Genomic DNA, 18,673 nt, shown 5'->3' on the forward strand with positions numbered 1-18,673 from the left:
GCGTGCGTGCGTGCGTGCGTGCGTGCGTGCGTGCGTGCGTGCGTGCGTGCGTGCGTGCGTGCGTGCTGCATAGAGACTTGGCAATGAGGTAAAGTTGTTCCTGTCAACAAACAAACCCAACCAGTTTACTGTTTCTTTGCACCTCCATCATGCACCAGCTGCTCACTACATAAATAAATATAATAAAATGCATATAAATAAACACACCTTGTCCTGTCAGCTTGGTGACAGAAAGAGGAATACTGTTTATGCATTTTGGTGTCTTTGAACGTGTGTTTGTTTGTGTACAAAAATAAGTATGTGTCTGAATCTAAGTGTGTACTGTACATGTGTCTTCCTCTCAGCTTTCCTACTGTCTGTCTCTCCTACACTGCCTCCCTCTCAGATTCCCTACTGTCTGTCTCTCCTACACTGTCTCCCTCTCAGCTTCCCTACTGTCTGTATCTCCTACTTTGTCTCTCCTATCTCCCTCTCTGCTTTCCTACCATCTCTTCCAATATAGAAAGAATACCAAAGAGTGCTGAAAGCCCATTCTCATTTAAAAGAAAAGCAGAGAATGAATGAATGAATGAATGAATGAATGACGGGCTGCTGCTGCAGCTCTACTGAGACACAGTGTAATGTTCAGATTATTACCCTATCCCCTCAGGGCGGGGTAATGTTTTCATCCGTTTGTTTATCTGATTGTTAGCAATGCTATGGGAAAACTTCTCAACCTAATTACATAAAGCTTTCAGGTAAAATGGGCAATTGTCCCTAGATTACCTGATTAAATTATGGGGGGAATTGGGTCAGAGTTCACAAAAAGATTCATAATCTGTTTTTGGACATAATTTACTGTTTCTTTCTATTTCTGAGTTATTATTATGAACCAGCTGACAATCAGTAGGGTTCAAAGTTTGGGGGGTCAAAGTCATTAGTCAAAATTACCATTTTTTCCACTATATATAGTTTGAAAATGGTTTAGACATTTAGTATGGACAAATATGGAGTTAAATAGGCTCTTTCATTTGGCAACATGACTTTTCGCCTAGAGCGACCTTGACATTTTAAAATCAAGGTCATTATTTTTACCTGGTTCAATGCCCATATCTCACACCTCACCCGGTGTTTGGTCTGTTTAAAGGGGGGTGGGGTGTGTTGTTTCCTTTGATATCTCTGTATCAGATACAGTGTATGGGGTAAAGACCTCTGCCTCTCACCCAGAGCCCACAGAAGAACATTGTATCTTGTTTGTATTCAATGTATTGTGGTAGAAACATCCTTGACCAGTATAGGATTGTGTTTCTAAACAATAACAGAAAGGTATTCATGGAGGCTTGAGTGCCCACAATGTGAAGTTGAGGTAAAGAGCTGAAAAAAATTACAATGTACCAAAAGTGAAAGAAAACAAGTTAATCACTTTCAACCTGGCCATGTGACTCGTTGTGAATTTGTAGATGAAAATAGTGTTTGTGCTATTTTTGCAAACTTTTGAAAGTATAAAATAGGACTTAAATTTTTAAATAGAGTGCAGAGAGCCAGTGAGATGCGCTGCAGAAATAGCTTCTCTGACAGTCTCACTGATGTAAGCAGGCAAACGATTCTCTCTCCAACTTCCCTTGCCTCATAAAACCTTCCTTTTCTCTCTCTCTCTCTCTCTCTCTCTCTCTCTCTCTCTCTCTCTCTCTCTCTCTCTCTCTCTCTCTCTCTCTCTCTCTCCCACTCTCTTTCTCTCTATAGCTTCCTCTTCATCTTCTCCTTTCTCTCCTCTCTCTTTTCTCTCTCTTTCTCCCTCTCTCTTCATCTCTCTGTTTTTCTCTGTCACATCCAGTGTGAATAAATTCCATTATTCACTTCATGATCCATTTGCTCTTACCCATCGAGGGTAGAGTACTGTGCCAATGTCTCTGTAGATAATGTACAGACGTACAGAACAAACACGCACGCGCGCACGCGCACGCACACACACACACACACACACACACACACACACACACACACACACACACACACACACACACACACACACACACACACACACACACACACACACACACACACACACACACACAGGAGCAACCAGCTGCATATACCACAGAGACCCCCTGTGGTATATGCATCTGTTTTATTTGAGCTTATTCTTATTTTCTCTTAACCTTTTAATAACTATTTTAACTGTATTCAAATGTGTGAAACAAATAAACTTGCCTTGCCTTGCCTTGCCTTTCCTTTCCTTGTGTGTGTGTGTGTGTGTGTGTGTGTGTGTGTGTGTGTGTGTGTGTGTGTGTGTGTGTGTGTGTGTGTGTGTGTGTGTGTGTGTGTGTGTGTGTGTGTGTGTGTGTGTGTGTGTGTGTGTGTGCGCGTGTGCGTGTGGGTGTGCATGTATGTGCGTGCGCGCCTGCGCATGCATGCATGCATGCTTGGATGTACAGTACATGGCACTCTCCACCCTGGCTATAGTACGAGCCAGGCCAGGGTGGAGTATTAATGTACTAATAGAAAAGACCATAGGTCATATAAAACTACAGTGCTTTGTACAGTATGCTGTCCTGTTCCATTACCATGATGAGTGCATTCTGCACGCTTGTATCTCTGTGCCCTTTGAAAATGTCACTTGGAGCTTTTTATGATGACAGCAAACTGAAGCACCCGGCTTAATGTGTCAGAAGTGACAGTGACTGCTGTTGGCATTCCAATTAATGTATTCAAAACAAAACTAAAGTAAATCAACTAAAACACATGGTTTAATCTGAAGCCACTGTCAGCATTAGAGAAAACTTAAGCTGTTAGCCATTTCTCCCAGTGGGTGCTAGAGCTACAGTAGCTGAGCATATTCATAGCATGTCAGCATTGCCATTAGTTTGTACAAGCTATGCATGTCTGCTATATTCTTACAGGAGCTGTAACATAACATGGTTGTACATATCACATAATTAAGTCAACAAGCTATAGGTTTATTAGTCTACCTCTAATGTAAAAGGATGTAATTCCCATGAGACTATGTATTTAAATAGTCTTATCTCAGTATGTAAAATCCCTCCCAGCATAGAGAAAGCTTTTATATACAGTGATTCCCAGACTATAGATTTAAAATACAATCTGTTGTACTCTCAGCTCTGTATATAATCCCTCCCGGTGAGGAGGTAGCTAGCTCACTCCTTCCCGTCTTCTTCAAGTATATCAGCAAATAAGCCATACTGTACCACTAATGTTACGGGTGTAGTTCCCAGTCTGTGTTTGTGAAACTGTGTGCTCTATATGAAATCGCTCCTGGCAAGGAGGTAGCTACACTGTAGCTAGCTGGCCTGTTTTGCATATCGCTCCAGGGACAAGGATCAAAGGAGGAAACCTATGAAGCAGGCAGCAGCAAGCCTGGTTTCTGATGAAACACTGAAACGCTGCCTCATACTATCAGGAGTAACAGTGTCTGTGGGCGATTTTTAACTATAACGTAGTATTCTATTCACATTTTACATTCACACTCTTTCGTTCGTCATTTGGTCATAAAAGCGTGTGAATATACACTGCTGCTTCCTCTGTGCAGTCTTTCTCTCAAAGTCATACAGTATATACAGTACAGTACGTGTATTAGTGTGGCCATAGCTGGACGGGTCCCAGGTTCAATTCCCGGCCCCAGCTATGTGTGGAGGTGTCCATGAGCAAGATACTTAACCCCTAACTGCTCCCCCAAGCACTCAATATGACCACCTGAGCAGCTACCAGTTGGGTGAAGCTGAAACAGAATTTCTGCGTTGGATTAATAAGTTCTACATTATTATTACATGTATATGTGTGTGAGGTCATTCATGTATGAGCACATATGGAGAACTCTGAAGTGAATCTGAATAGTCTGAATATAAAGGTTCCTTATATGCATGCATGTAGACCTACATGTAGATTATGTGCACAGATATGTGTACAACATGTGCACACACATGACTATAATGATTCAGGGTCATTCTATTTCAGGCTGAGAAAGGTCCTGAGGGAAATGTGTGTGTGTGTGTGTGTGTGTGTGTGTGTGTGTGTGTGTGTGTGTGTGTGTGTGTGTGTGTGTGTGTGTGTGTGTGTGTGTGTGTGTGTGTGTGTGTGTGTGTGTGTGTGTGTGTGTGTGTGTGTGTGTGTGTGTGTGTGTGTGTGAGAGCTATTGGGTAATTCTAGTCAACCAAGGTATGCATCTGGTTGTTGTTGCTGAGTTGCACACACACACACACACACACACACACACACACACACACACACACACACACACACACACACACACACACACACACACACACACACACACACACACACACACACACACACACACACACACACACACACACACACAGAAGACACAGTATATAATATCTGTAACTGAGACTACATGTAGCATAGATCAATAGATCGGATGGAGTTGAGGACACAATATCTATTATTGACTCTCTTTCCAGCACATGGTATACTAGTCAGAGGTCAATATTAATCTTGTCACAGTGATTTACTCCTTTTACTGAAGGTAGTGGTACACACAGAGGTGTGGTGAAATGGATCAAACATGCTAGGAAGGGATAATCTAGTTTCTCCATTCCTTTCTAGACCACTGTCGACTGTTGAACCAAGTTAACTCAAAATGTATTTAACCACATGAACCCTATAGCGTCCCTATTCTGGGTCATAATAGGCGGACATTTAGCAATAAATGGGGAACATTTGGCAAAAATGGAGGAACATTCGGTGGAAATAGGTGAATAGCAAAAATAGCAAAAAAAGGTTGTCATAAATTGTGAACACTTGGTGGAAATAGGTGAACATTAGGCAAAAATAACAATTTACTGTACAAGCTCACAGAATGCTGTATTGTGACGTGTTGTGAGCTTGTAGATCACCTATTTTCACCATTGATGTACAACAAAGTATATGGATTTAAGTGGTTAAGCGTCACATGAAACATTTACTTTACAGGTGTGCATTCACACATGCCCAGAATTTGTCCTCTGCATTTATTCCATCTCAACGCTTATAGGAGCAGTGGGCAGCCATTCTCTGGTGCCCAGGGACCAGCAGCCCCAGATCTAAGGACAATGCCTTTGCTCAAGGGCACCGGCAGGAGTATGTATCTAACATGCAAGTATTTCGGTATATATCGTCGCTGTTGGGTGGAAACGTATGTCCAAAAATGTATTTTCAGGAAATGGAAAAAATAAACTGTGTGGGCCTATTTATAAATATTGTGAAACAGTTGCATCTAGAGCAGATGACCTATTCTGACTCCAAAAGAAAGATGGGGGAAATGGTTAGATTACCTAGATAACTAACCAGATCTCTAATAATTATTATTGTTTGCATCCTTTTTCCTGTACCTCAAAGTATTGTTTTGTTATTGATATATTGAATATCCCATGACCACTTTTGTTTATTATTTCAGTTTTTTGCTTGTTTGTTTTTAGCTTGTCTTGTTCCTTTTGTCTCTTTGTTATCTGTGTTTGTTGGTCTTGCAAAATTTGGCATTGGTCAGTTGGTGTCTGTATATTAACACTAGTTTCAGTTGTAATTTACTAGAAGTTCGGCCCTCACGTCTAGAGTTCGACACCTTCGTGCCACCGCCGATGTGACTGATATGCCCATATATGGAGATTTATGTGTCTGTCAGTCCGTGTCCCTTTTATGGCCATATATAGAGATCTCCGTATTTGTCAGTCCATGTCCCTTTTATTCCCATATATGGAGATCCCTGATGTCATCAGTATATGCCCAATTGCCCATATATGGGCATGCTGATATAACTATTCATAGGGGTGGGCAATATGGCAAAAACATCACAATTCTTTTGAGGCAGAATCACGATCAACGATCGTATCATAATTATTTTTTCATTGTGTGTGCAATTGTAATAATAGATATGGTGAGCTACTTGACTACCCATGACAGTTCAGACACACTTAAACCATAACCTCTAAATGAGTTCACAACATAATAACGTAACAATATATGTTAATAGTTGTTAATAGATTATTAATTAACTATTAACATATTTGTTATGTTATGTTGTGAACTCGTTATTTAGAGGTTATGGTTTAAGTGTGTCTGATCTGTCTTGTAGGCTATAGTATACTGTGTAGTCAATATGTGTGGGCCTAGTTAATATATTATTATAGCATTATTTATCCGTTAATTTTAGAGGAAACAGTAGGAGCCTGTGTGTGTGCGAGCGTGCATACATGTGTGTACGTGTACGTGTACGTGTTTTACAGACTTCTCCCAGAGGTGGCTGTGAGTAACCTACAGTTTGCAACAACAACAGCCTGAGGCAACAATTCCACTTCCTGGTTATGATGTGATTGACAGCTGGCAACGGTACAGGAATAGAACAGTGGGATCGTGTCTGGGCCCGCCCACTGGCTCTTCCCACACAGTGGGAAGACTGAACGACAGAGAGAGAAGGAGAGAGGAGAGAGAGCTATTTTACTGCCTTTGTCTAACTTTCCTCGTCTTCTGTCCCCCAACACACACACTTTGTCACCTGCCCAGCAGATGGAATGAAAGAGTGATGAAGAATGATAAAGAATTAGAGATTGACCGTCCCTTCACCCTTTCTCTCCTGACTTTCCCTACAGACAATCGTTCAACTGTATTCACATTAATCACTTGAACCGTACCGTCCCTATTCTGGGCATATCATAATAGGCCAACATTCGGAGATTTTGTGTTGTGGGAAAAAAGGAGGGGGCCAAGTATAGAGCCATAGGGAACCTCAATCAACAAAGTATATGGGTGTAAGTGGTTAAACTGAGCGAAACACTGCTGCATTAACATGTAGAACAAACAGCATTAACGACAGTAACAACTCCTAATTCAAGCCGAAAAGACAATTTCATTTTAAATGTTATCTTCATGGAATCTCTCCTTTTCACTGTGGAGTACATTGGAGCGAGACAGTGAAATAGGGAGGGCAGAGAAGCCACAGGTCTCCAGTCAGATTTATCATTGTGTACAATGTTGTATGTGTACTAACTAGTTGGAGCCACTGGGATTCGGCTAGGCCCGAAGTTATATCATTTTAATGGAGGATGATGGAACACAGGGACTGAGAATGGAAGGTCATTGGTTCAAATGCCCAGACCAGCTGAGAAAACCTGCTCAGTGGGAAGTACATTGGTACCAGTACCACCACTGCTTAATCCATTACTTGACTTAATGGCTTTATTTTTTCCCCCTCCTGAATAATGTCTTGATATACGTTTAAATGTATTTAACTGGGGGGTTTGGGGGCTATTTACCCCACCTTACTTGAGAAATACAAGTGAGGTCCATTTTACACTGAGTTAAACACTCTGCTGTGTGTGCAGTGAGTGAGGTCCACTGTCCTGACTTCACAAGTTCACAGCTCCTGTATTATGGATTTACCATAGGACAGGACGAGAGAGAGAGAGAGAGAGAGAGAGAGAGAGAGAGAGAGAGAGAGAGAGAGAGAGAGAGAGAGAGAGAGAGAGAGAGAGAGAGAGAGAGAGAGAGAGAGAGAAGGTATAAATACACAAGAGTCTGGCCTGTGAGAGAGGCCAGTTTCCTGCTTCTCCCTGGCGGCTCTCTGTGTAACAATCAGAGCTGGGTGGACAGCTGAGCACACACCCAGAGAACAGAGTACGGACCCACACAATACACCCTGACCTGTGGGACTTGATGGAAATCTGCTCAGAATAGGGGCCCTGCATGGAGGATTATCATGTAACAGACTGGACAAGCTTATTCAGACTCAGAGTGGGATATGGATACCAAACCATGTGTCATTTTCAGCACTTTCCGTATGTCTGTGTTTTAGGAACAATACACTTGAAATGTGCTGTAAGTGATTTTTTTGTTCATACTAAACTATACTTTTACTATTTTTGGTTTTGTTAAAACATTAAAGCTCTACTCTACTGTATATTCCAATAGTACTCATTGCTAGTGTTTGTTCAGTAACAGGAGTCTCCTCGTCTCTCCAGTTCTTTAGTAAACAGAAAATAAATGTTCTGGTGGGACACTGATTGAGTGATTTAATACTTTGTTAACGCGTTTCTTAACAGTATGTAGTGCAGTCAAACGTTATGCTAAAAGGCTAACACAAACATTTTACTCAATTGTGGTCCATTGTACTCAATTCATCAGTACTTTTCATTCAATCAGGAGAGAGCACCCATTTAATTTAAAATGTATAGTGTTCCAGTTCCAAATTAGTATGCATATTATTATTTTTTGTTTCATCAATTCCAATTTCACCTTTTTACCCTGTATCCTGTATGAGTTCTCTCTCCTGATTTGATTAAATTGATATCCTGACTTGAAAACGTATTTTCTGTTAACTAAAGAGCTGAATAGACAGGGACACCCATGTTACTGAACAAACTGTAGCTAGCTGAAAATTATGTCCATTTTAACAAATAAATATCACAACAACTTTAATGTCTAAATGTTCTCTTCATGTACTGTATAATTTACATAATCACTGTTCTTATGATACTGTGAGTCAGCATCTGAGTCTGTGCATTCTTTTTCATGTTAACCACTTAATACTTTGTCATATGATGAATAGTGAAAATATTATATAAACAAAATCACAAAATGACGCGAAGTGAGCTTGTAGACCTGAAAAAAATAATAATGATGCTTCTTTTTATTTTTTTTACTTTGAAAATGTTATGTACTGTACATTATGTTTTTTAATTTACTGTCATAGGTGAGAATGTTTACTTGGAACATTTTCACCCCGGTGTCCCTCAAAATAGGGACACCAAGTTGAAAGTGGTTAAAGATTCTGAAGATTGTTGAAGTATGTGTTGAAGTAATCGAGGATTATCAGCCAGGTTTGGACTGGGCAGACTGGACTGGACATCAGTGATGAACACTTCAACACACCCTTGTGTCATTTTTCGCTCTTTGAATCATGTTTGCATCTAGTGTCTGAGGTGATGTATGGTGTTTGTTCACAGCTCATACTGTCCCGCTGTACTGAGGCCCTGTTGTCAGTTTTAATTCATGATGATTTACACTTATTCATGTTGACATCTAAGTCTATGCTAAGTCTATGACAAGTCTCACTGTTGTCTTGTCTCTTCCCCTGGTCATAGTTTGATCCTTTCCAGAGGCTGGAATATAATGAATGCACTTTAGATATAGATTTTTTTAATAGCTTATCATTAGTGTATAATTATCAGTCTTAGAGGTAGCACTTGCTATGCATCCCATGTGTATAACGCATTATACACATACTTATAAGGCATTATAATCTGCTCATAACCCTGTATAATCACATTTATAAGAGCTCATAAATAATCATAATGCTTTATAACCATAACCATAACACATTATAAAGCTTATTATAATGACTTATAAGTTCAAGTATAAATGCATTGTATTATGCTTATAACACGTGATGATTACATTTATGAATATTCATAACGTATAATGCAATCATAACACATTATACAGCATGTTATAATGACTTATAATGTCAAGTATTATAATACTTCATAATTGCTACCCACTTGGTAACATTTGCTATGCAACCCAAAATGTATTTTCATAGTTATAATCCATTATAATCAATCCTTTATTATCACTACTATAATGCATTATAATGACAGTTATAATGCATTATAAGTGATAATAAGGCACTATAACAGTGATTAAAATGCGTTATAACTTATAACAGTATAATAATACAGCATTATTAAATGATCACAAAGTAACAAATGGCCACTTATAATAACTTATGATCATAGTGTAATGCATTATAACAGTAATTATAATGCATTAAAACAGTGATTTAAAGGCGATAAAAATGTAATAATAACACCTTATAAAATGATCATAATGTCACAAATGTTCACTTTATAATAACTTATAATCACTGTATAACGCCTTATAAGTGATAATAAGGCATTATAAACGTGATAATAAAGCCTTATAAAATGATCATAAAGTAACAAATGACCACTTATAATAACTTATAATCGTAGTACAATGCATTATAATTGTAATACAGATAATCGGCTGGTTGTTTGGAACTGGACTCAAGGGCCACTGTGAAGGCCTAGCTGGGTTGTAAGGCCAGCTAGTCGACATCCTGACTATGCAATCCGTGATTAACTGGGTTGTAAGGCCAGCCAATCTCCTGGTACTCTGGAGAGAGTTAAGATGCTCTTCAAGCGTCGCTGAGGACACTCCCTTAACCAGGGCATCCAGCCACCCTTATACTGCTGGCTGTGCCCCTGATGTCACCACGGTGATGTCAGATAGTGTCAGACATCTCCATACATGGAGCTGCCCATGTCAGTTATGCCCAAATATGGGACCATGACGTCAGTCCTGGACGTGACGGCCATCTCCATATATGGAGTCTCTGAGAAGGGTTCGCTGATGTCAGACCCTGTATCTATCGCACGTCTTGGGTCTCTATGACGACTTCGTAGGTCGATCGTCTCCATTTATGGGGATCTCCATATATAGGCCAGTGCTGGCAAGTATGCCCTGAACGTTCGCAACAATAATAATGCATTATAATGGTTATGACACATTATAACAGTGATAATAAAGCATTATCAATTGATTATAATGGATTATAACTATGATAATTAATTTGGGATGCATAGAAACTGTTACCAATTTGGCAGAAATTATGAAATATTATAACACTTGATACTTATAAGTCATTATAAAAGGCCTTATAATGTGTTATGGTTATAAAGCATTATGAGTATTTATGAGCTCTTATAAATCTGATTATACAGGGTTATGAGCAGATTATAATGCCTTATAAGTATGTTCATGATGCGTTATACACATAGGATGCATAGCAAGTGCTACCCCACAGGGTATATATATTTTGTTCAACAAACATCTAGTTGTCTGACAAAACAATCAGACTGACTGGTGTTTATGATATAACTACCAAGGTTACCTAACATAACATTGTCTATGTTGATATTGATAGGGGTTTAGACATGTAGCTATAAATTAATATATCGTTGTTGTCGGGCAGAAACATATTTAAACTTTTTATGTTTTTTTTGGTAAATTAATGCCCTACTTCGTCATACAAGAGTGTCACACAAAACTTGTGAAAATAGATGCGATGTGAGCTTGTAGATGGCTATTTTCTTTCACAATTTTATAATGTTTATGTTTAAAATAATAATAAAAAAGGAACGGTTTTGGACATACAAGGTTTCTGCCCAACAGCAACGATATGTATTTTGTTCTCATGGTTTTTCCATGATTTAGTGTATCCCATTGACCGAGGTCCACATCCTATATTAAAACTGGCTTAAGGGAGGACTGGCCGGCCGGCTGGTGAGAGGCCGGTGGACTTCTAACTTCACACTCATGTCACTATGACTCAGCCATAACCAATAAGGAGTTCCCAATGCAGCTACGCCCAAATATGAAGTGTGTTGTCTAACCTCAATGTGTCGTCATGGCATCAGGCGCAAACAAATCAGTCAGCTCCATATATGGGCACAAAAGGGGGAATGCCCATATATGGGCATATACTGATGACATCAGCAATCTCCATAAATGGGCATAAAAATGACTGACATACAGAGATTCGGTTCGGAGATCCGGCACGTGCAGCGGCAAGGACTCGAGGGAGTGTGGTGCCCGTCGCCGAATAGTTCAGATATCCAGTTGTCCAGAACCGCAGATCCAACCAATATGCCCAAATATGGACATTCCAGTATATGGACATATACCGATGACATCAGGGATCTCCATATATGGGCATAAAAGGGACATGGACTGACAGATACAGAGATCTCCATATGGACACAGACAGACGGGTATAACGGGTGCTGAGAAAGCCCCCTGACTCAGGAAAGGAAAGGAACCCTGAAGCGGATTCAGGAAATACAAGCATTGGTGCAATATGATGACTATAAAACAGGCCAATGACTCTCTGCATTCTCTTTCATCAAACTAAAAGTAAAGATGAACACACAGGGCAGCTTAAAAAACTTTCCTTGGGCAAATCTCCTTAAAACCCCTCACACGCCAAGTAAAGCCCCTTAAAGGCATGAGCTCAGACAGAGCTAGAGGACACCCTGTCCCCCTCAGACAACCAAGGATGTGCGCTGCTGTCATCAGGCAGCTGAAAGATACTTGTGGAGGTTTAGAGTTCCCTAAATTATACCAGTGTTTCTTAACCACTGAGTTGTGACCCACAAGTGGGTCATGAGAGGATCTGACAGGATTGTGGACCAAGAACAACTCTCATGGAAGGATTATTGTGTTATTTCATTGACTGGGTCCTGACTCCTGACTCCACGTCCCAGTGTGACACTAGTTGACATCCTGGACTGGAGTAGAGGGCAAAGCCCTTGCTTAAACATGTCCAATCAGAATAGACAGGGTTTGATTTATATTTAAAAAAAAAGAAAAAACAGAGGGTGGGACAATTTTTTTTTTTTTTTTTAAATTGTGATATTATCAAACATAAGTATCAAACATGTCAGTCTACATTTCCCAAAAGGAAATGCAGTATTTAATTCAATCTGTCCAGAAGCAGGGATAAAACATATCCCCTATACATAAATAAAAAGGATTGAACAGAGGGAGCTATATCAAAAGGCATGGATTTCCCTTGCGCAAGTCACTGAATCTCATCACTCAAAGAGATACATACATGTTAAGTAGGGGCAATATAGGGGAAAACTGTTTTACTTGCACTGCGAACTAACAAAGCGACTTTGAGGCCACTGCCCCTGATGTTGAGTCACTGAATTGTGCCATGACACCAAAGGTTCGAAACAGCACCGAAGTGCCATTTGGCTAGGCGCTAAACCTCAGAAGTGCTTCAGGGACAAACTGTATTGTAACCTTGTCTTCTGTCTCATCAAATTTATACATTTAAGAAGTTATGTGTGTGTCTGCAGAGCGGATATATGCCAAAAGAGAAAGTGTAAGTCGATAATAAAGACATCTCCTGGACCCCTCCTGCCCCTTATGTGGAGTCTCACTGATCTGTGTCGGGACACCAGAAGTTTTAGACCCACTGACAACTTGATGTTCTGGATTCACGCTGGGGGGGGGGGGGGGGGGGGGGGGGAATGCAATGTCAGTATTTTACAAACAAGAAAGGCATGGCACATGAAAGTCTGACAGAAAATGAAAAATTTGCAGATTCCACACTGAGCTGCTGATGGTGCACTGCTTGAATGCAGGAGGAGGTATTGCCGTTAGCAGTCACTGCCTGCCAATGGCAGCTTTCTCCAACACCTCAAACATGCTACAGAGAATTATTTAAGACCACTTTGCAGCAGTAATGTAGCTGACAGTACACATATTGAGTATTTCCACATCTTTTCTAGGCATTTAGAGGCGCCCTGATTTTTTTATCCCTGGACCCAAACTTTACACCCAACTGCTCAAGCAGCGCTGCTCAGCTGTCAGCAGTGGAAGAGAGGACTATGTTTGTACCAGTCGACTTAGAAAGAATGGAAGCACATGGGGGGCGTGACCCAGGTAGGATGCGTAAATTATGTCAGACTTCCGTGCTCTATTAGTGACTGGTCTGGGTAGCTCATTCGGTAGAGCTCTCACCTTTGGACCACAAGGTCATGGGGTTGATCCCGGGAACCGTCAACTCGGTGTATGAGCTTGGGTGTTGCGCTCCACCTCAGCAATCCATCTCCCAGGGGTCCGGTCTAGTGCATCGTCGAAAGGGGATAGACTCCCACATTCTCGGCTCATACTGACAATATAAGCCTCTCCAACCTCCGGTACTTACTTACGTAGTAGACAGTGACTTGACTACATGTGAGGGAAAATTTGCATAATGACTAAATTAGGAGATTTAATTATAACAATGAAGGTGATAATGACGTAACATTTTATTAAAAATTAAATCAAATACAATACAGGACATACTTACAGTACAAAGACATGCGAAGTCACAAACAGCATCATCAACAATACATGGCCCAGGGGTAGCCTACAGGCTAATAACCATGGACAACAACAAAGGTCTTCATTCAAACGTGTTCCAAGATGCTCCAATATAAGTCCTAGGAGCCGAGGTCACAATGATTTTGTATAACAGCACAGTCTTTTTGAGTTATTTAAATATTTTAAGGATGATATTCAGTTCAGTGAGTTCATTCTTATGAAAGTGATAATGATGATAATTTTAGAATGTATGTCACAATTATGCCAGACCTGCACCTCCATGCATGATACATCATGACAGTGGTGGAAAAAGTACTCAATTTTTTTACTTAAGTAAAAGTATAAATACTGCAATGTAGAAATACTGTCCGGAGTAAAAGTACAAAAGTATTGGTATCGAAATGTACTTAAAGTACCAAAAGTAGAAAGTACTCATTATGCAGAAAGTTGTCATATAAAATGTATACAAATCTTTTGAAAATAGCAGATCTACAAGCTCACAATGCATTGTGAACTTGTAGATCGGTTATTTTCAAATGGCCGAAATGTATATAGGGCTGAAGTGGTTAATGTATGTTTTGTAATAATAACCCAAATCTACAAAGTAACTAGTAACTAAAGTTTTCTAATTATTGTAGTGGAGTAAAAGTACAATATTTGACTACTGAGATGTGAGTAAAAGTAAAAGTAAAACAAATTGGAAATACTCCAGTAAAGTAAAAGTAACTTTTGTAATGAAGTACTAAGTATTAAGTATTAAGTACTTAAGTAAATGTACTTAGTTACTTTCCACCACTGCATAATGACACATTTCTGTAAAAAAAAAAAAAAAAGATCTCTGACATAATTACATCACACTGCTGTGTGCCCTCGAGCCCCTGGTGGAAAAGTTGCAGGAGAGAGAGAGAGAGAGAGAGAGAGAGAGAGAGGGGGGGAGAAAGGGAGAGAGGGCGAGAGAGGGAGGGGGGAGAGAGAGGTGTAGCCTATCAGTCGCCATTACTGCCTGGCTGGGATGCGAGGGGAGGGAGCAGCAAGAATCAGCAGCAGGATTCGGGTTACAAACGCATACCACTAATAAGACGAAATATAGGGAAGGGATCCGTCTTTTGGACTACCGAAAGGCTACGCTTTACCTTCATATTGCCTCGGACTACCTGTGGAGACGTGTGATCGCACGGGGTGGATTGTAATAGAAACAATTTGGTTGGGAATGCCTTCTTTTCTCCGTGGTATCTGGAGCTGGGAGCGACCATGTTAGGTGGGTTGTAGGGGAATGCATTTGGAGTCGCGTTACGGCGAAATTGGTGACTGGTCCGAATTCTGTGACTTCAGAGGTTCATGTCCTGGCTCTACATTGTTATTATTACATTTAAGTTAGCCTTGGATCAAGACTATCATTGATGTATTTGATCGATTTTGACATTTTTATATCTACGATATGAAAGTAAAAGTCAGACTATCAAATGATCTATTATAGTCTTGATCCTAGGCTACATTTAAGTGTAACTTTTTTTTATCGTAGCAATAGCAACATGCATTCTGTAAGGGAAAGGGTGACACTTGATTGGGCTTAATTACTTTTTATCGCCATCCTATGAGAAATGTCGAAACAAATCTCATCTCTGCGCACAACTGGCGAGTTAGAAAACATCAAATAGCACTAATAAAAACGGACCTTTTTAAGGCTTTCGTAACATGATGAGCTCGAAACAACAGCTATTTCCCATAAAAACTCATAAGATAATTTGACACCTGGCTGTACCTTTTTTATAACAACAAATTCGAAACATTTCACAGCAAACATAACTCTTGAGTCACACAATTCGGGGGGTGTCAGATCTCGGTGTAACAACTGAATGGGACTGCATCGACTTTTTTTTTTTTTTTTTACATTAGCTCAACACTGGGTAAAAATGTGCCTTTGCCAAAGTAACCCAGCCCGTTGGGTCATCAACGTACCGCATCCTTGAAAAGACAGATGCATAACGTGTTATAACTCTTTATGAGGCCGGGTTTGTTTTTCACTGCATATAAAAGGCATTGTTCTGTAAAGATACTGCTAGCTCTCCTTCAGTGTTGCCATGTCCGCTTATTATAAGCCACGTTGGGCTTATTTTAAAGTGTAAAGTTGCTTGTCAAATATTGGTGGTTGCGGTTTTTTGGGTCTTGTTTCTAAAGTATAGTTGCTTATTTGGGCTTGTTTCTTAATGTAATTTAAACCAGTGTTTCTCAAACATTTTCAAGTCAAGGACCCCCAAATTAATATGTATTTGTCTGCGGACCCCATCTGAAAATAGTTTAACGATCCCACTTCTGACACCAATGTAACGTTACGTTACAATATACCCCCCATAACATGTTTTCAAATGTTCTTCCAAGATTGTTTTGTCAATAGCTGATGTAATATGTTTAAAGGGCGAAGGACTCGTTTCTTTTGGGCTTGTTTTCAGTTGAGGTTTCACTCTCAAAACCTGGCAACACTGCTCTCCTCTTGGCATGCTATATGGGCTAGCCCGGTGCTAACGGCTAATCGCTGTGCGTGAACGCTTTTTTTGGCCGAGTAATGAGAGCCGTAGGTCGGTCTGGGTCTCTACTCCCTCTCCAGGAGAAATTATGAAATAATCAAAATTTGTAAACTGCCATGAGAAATGACGTCTTTGCCATGACTGTAACATGGTGCATTGACGCAGGTTTAACCAACGCCGTTAACGTTAGCTCAGTTATAAGTGCCCTTTGCTGCCAAAAACTCCCATTATTATGTCCCCTCCTGGAGTCTCCCTTTCCCTTTGAATTATGTCATTTCAATCCCTTTTCCTTTTGAATAATGTCATTTCAATCCATTTCCCCTTTGAATAATGTCATTTCAATCCCTTTTCCCTTGAATAATGTCATTTCAATCCCTTTTCCCTTTGAATAATGCCATTTCAATCACTTCCTTTTCCTTTTGAATAATATCATTTCAATCCCTTCCTTTTCATTTTGAATAATGCCATTTCAGATCCCCTTTATCTATGAATAATGTCATTTCAATCCCTTTTCCTTTTCAATTATGTCATTTCAATCAATTTTCCCTTTGAATAGTCATTTCAATTCCTTTTCCCTTTGAATAATGTCATTTCAACTCCCCTTTCCCTATGAATTATGTCATTTCAATCCATTTCCCTTTGAATAATGAAATTTCAATTCCTTTTCCCTTTGAATAATGTCATTTTAATCCCTTCCTTTCCTTTTAAATAATGCCATTTCAATCCCCTTTCCCTTTGAATAATACAATTTCAGTCCCTTTTCCCTTTGAATAATGTCATTTCAATCCCTTTTCCCTTTGAATAATGCCATTTCGATCCCTTTTCCCTTTGAATAATGTCATTTCAATCCCCTTTCCCTTTGAATAGTGTCATTTCAATGAGCCTAGTTTCTTTTTGGAATATTATTTGTGTTATAACTGCCATCCTTTTGCCAAAGGTTTCCAACATTAACTAAATTATAATTTGTCCAAATGGCCTTTCCCCTTACACATTAACGTTAAAGTATCACATATGTTATTGTTTAGCAGTTCAAAACACATTTCACTTATGTTTTTAATAATAAGATGAGAGTAGAGAGTAGAAGGGGTTCGTTGTGCTTGGTCAAACCAGTTTGGGATAGCTGTCGCTGGTGTCTTTAACACCATGGGTCAAGATATATTAGCCATGAAGAAAGACACATAACATTACACCATAAATCTGGGGTGTGAACGGGCATAAATAATGTTCATGACTATAATTAACATTGTTTGGTTGGAGGTCGAATCTAGCTTTCAGACCAAGACTGGATGTATTGATATTGACAGGTTTTTACCTCAGCTCACCCTGCTTCAAAATGTGACACGTGTGTCACGATTTGTATTGGACTTTGTCTTTAGGCTACTGACATCAGCCTTGTTCTGATAACAGTGGTGACCCGTCTTCAAAACTGTCTAATGGCATAGTCATGTTGAGTTAACCTTTTCCATTATGTGATTTTAAATAGGGGAGTTAGACAGACAGGAAGAATAGGGTAAGACATATGACACAAACCAGGGATGCTGAAATGATGTCAACGCACTATCTACCTGCTCACCCCACAAGCACTTTTTGAAACATTCATAGAGCCCTTGTCCTGTCCATAGTAAATAACCTTAAACTGCATCTTTCACACTACCAGCGTAAACAAATCCCTTTGAGAAACTTCTCCACCCATTAAGACCTGATAGGCCGATTCTACAAATGCCTTCTAAATCGGTAGTTCTCACACTTTCAAGATTTTTCAAACAAAAATAGCAGATGTACAAGCTCGCAGCACGGCATGAAGTGAGCTTGTATATCTGCTATTTTTGAAAAGCCAATGCTTCACTTTCAGTAGGTTAAAGGGATACTTCACTTTCGGGTCGGGGAAACATTTAAAAAATATATTAAAAATAAATGAAAAAAGTAATGGAAAATTCATGGCCCCCTCATGCATTAGAGTGTCCTACTAATGTGTGAGGGGGCCTTTATTTTGCCATAACTTCTTTCATTTTTTTTATATATTTTTTTTTAATGTTTATTTTATGTGAAAGTGAAGTATCCCTTTAAGGTAACACTATGATAATGTGCTACATCATTTTGAGGTATTGTTAGGCCAATTTTCCCATAAATGTATCAGTAGTAGTTGTCTGGGTGGGCTAATATACATAGGGGCTGAATTTCAGTACAATCAATATAACATGATAAACTAAAGGAAATAGAGCTGTACCATATCTACATTGTTACTTGCCCAGCACCTTGCC

General features: G+C 39.7%; 1 protein-coding gene across 1 annotated transcript in view; it reads left to right on the forward strand.

Moving 5' to 3' along the window:
- The first annotated feature begins 14,901 nt into the window (after window positions 1-14,901).
- Window positions 14,902-18,673, forward strand: part of arhgap5 (Rho GTPase activating protein 5) — a 38,843-nt gene continuing 35,071 nt past the window's right edge. Inside the window, exon 1 of the mRNA XM_080413279.1 lies at window positions 14,902-15,145. The gene's annotated coding sequence lies outside the window, so the exon portion shown is untranslated. The remainder of the gene's footprint in view (window positions 15,146-18,673) is intronic.

The sequence above is a fragment of the Gymnoscopelus braueri genome (assembly GCF_963280865.1).
Source record: "Gymnoscopelus braueri genome assembly, chromosome: 19".
Lineage (NCBI taxonomy): Eukaryota > Metazoa > Chordata > Actinopteri > Myctophiformes > Myctophidae > Gymnoscopelus > Gymnoscopelus braueri.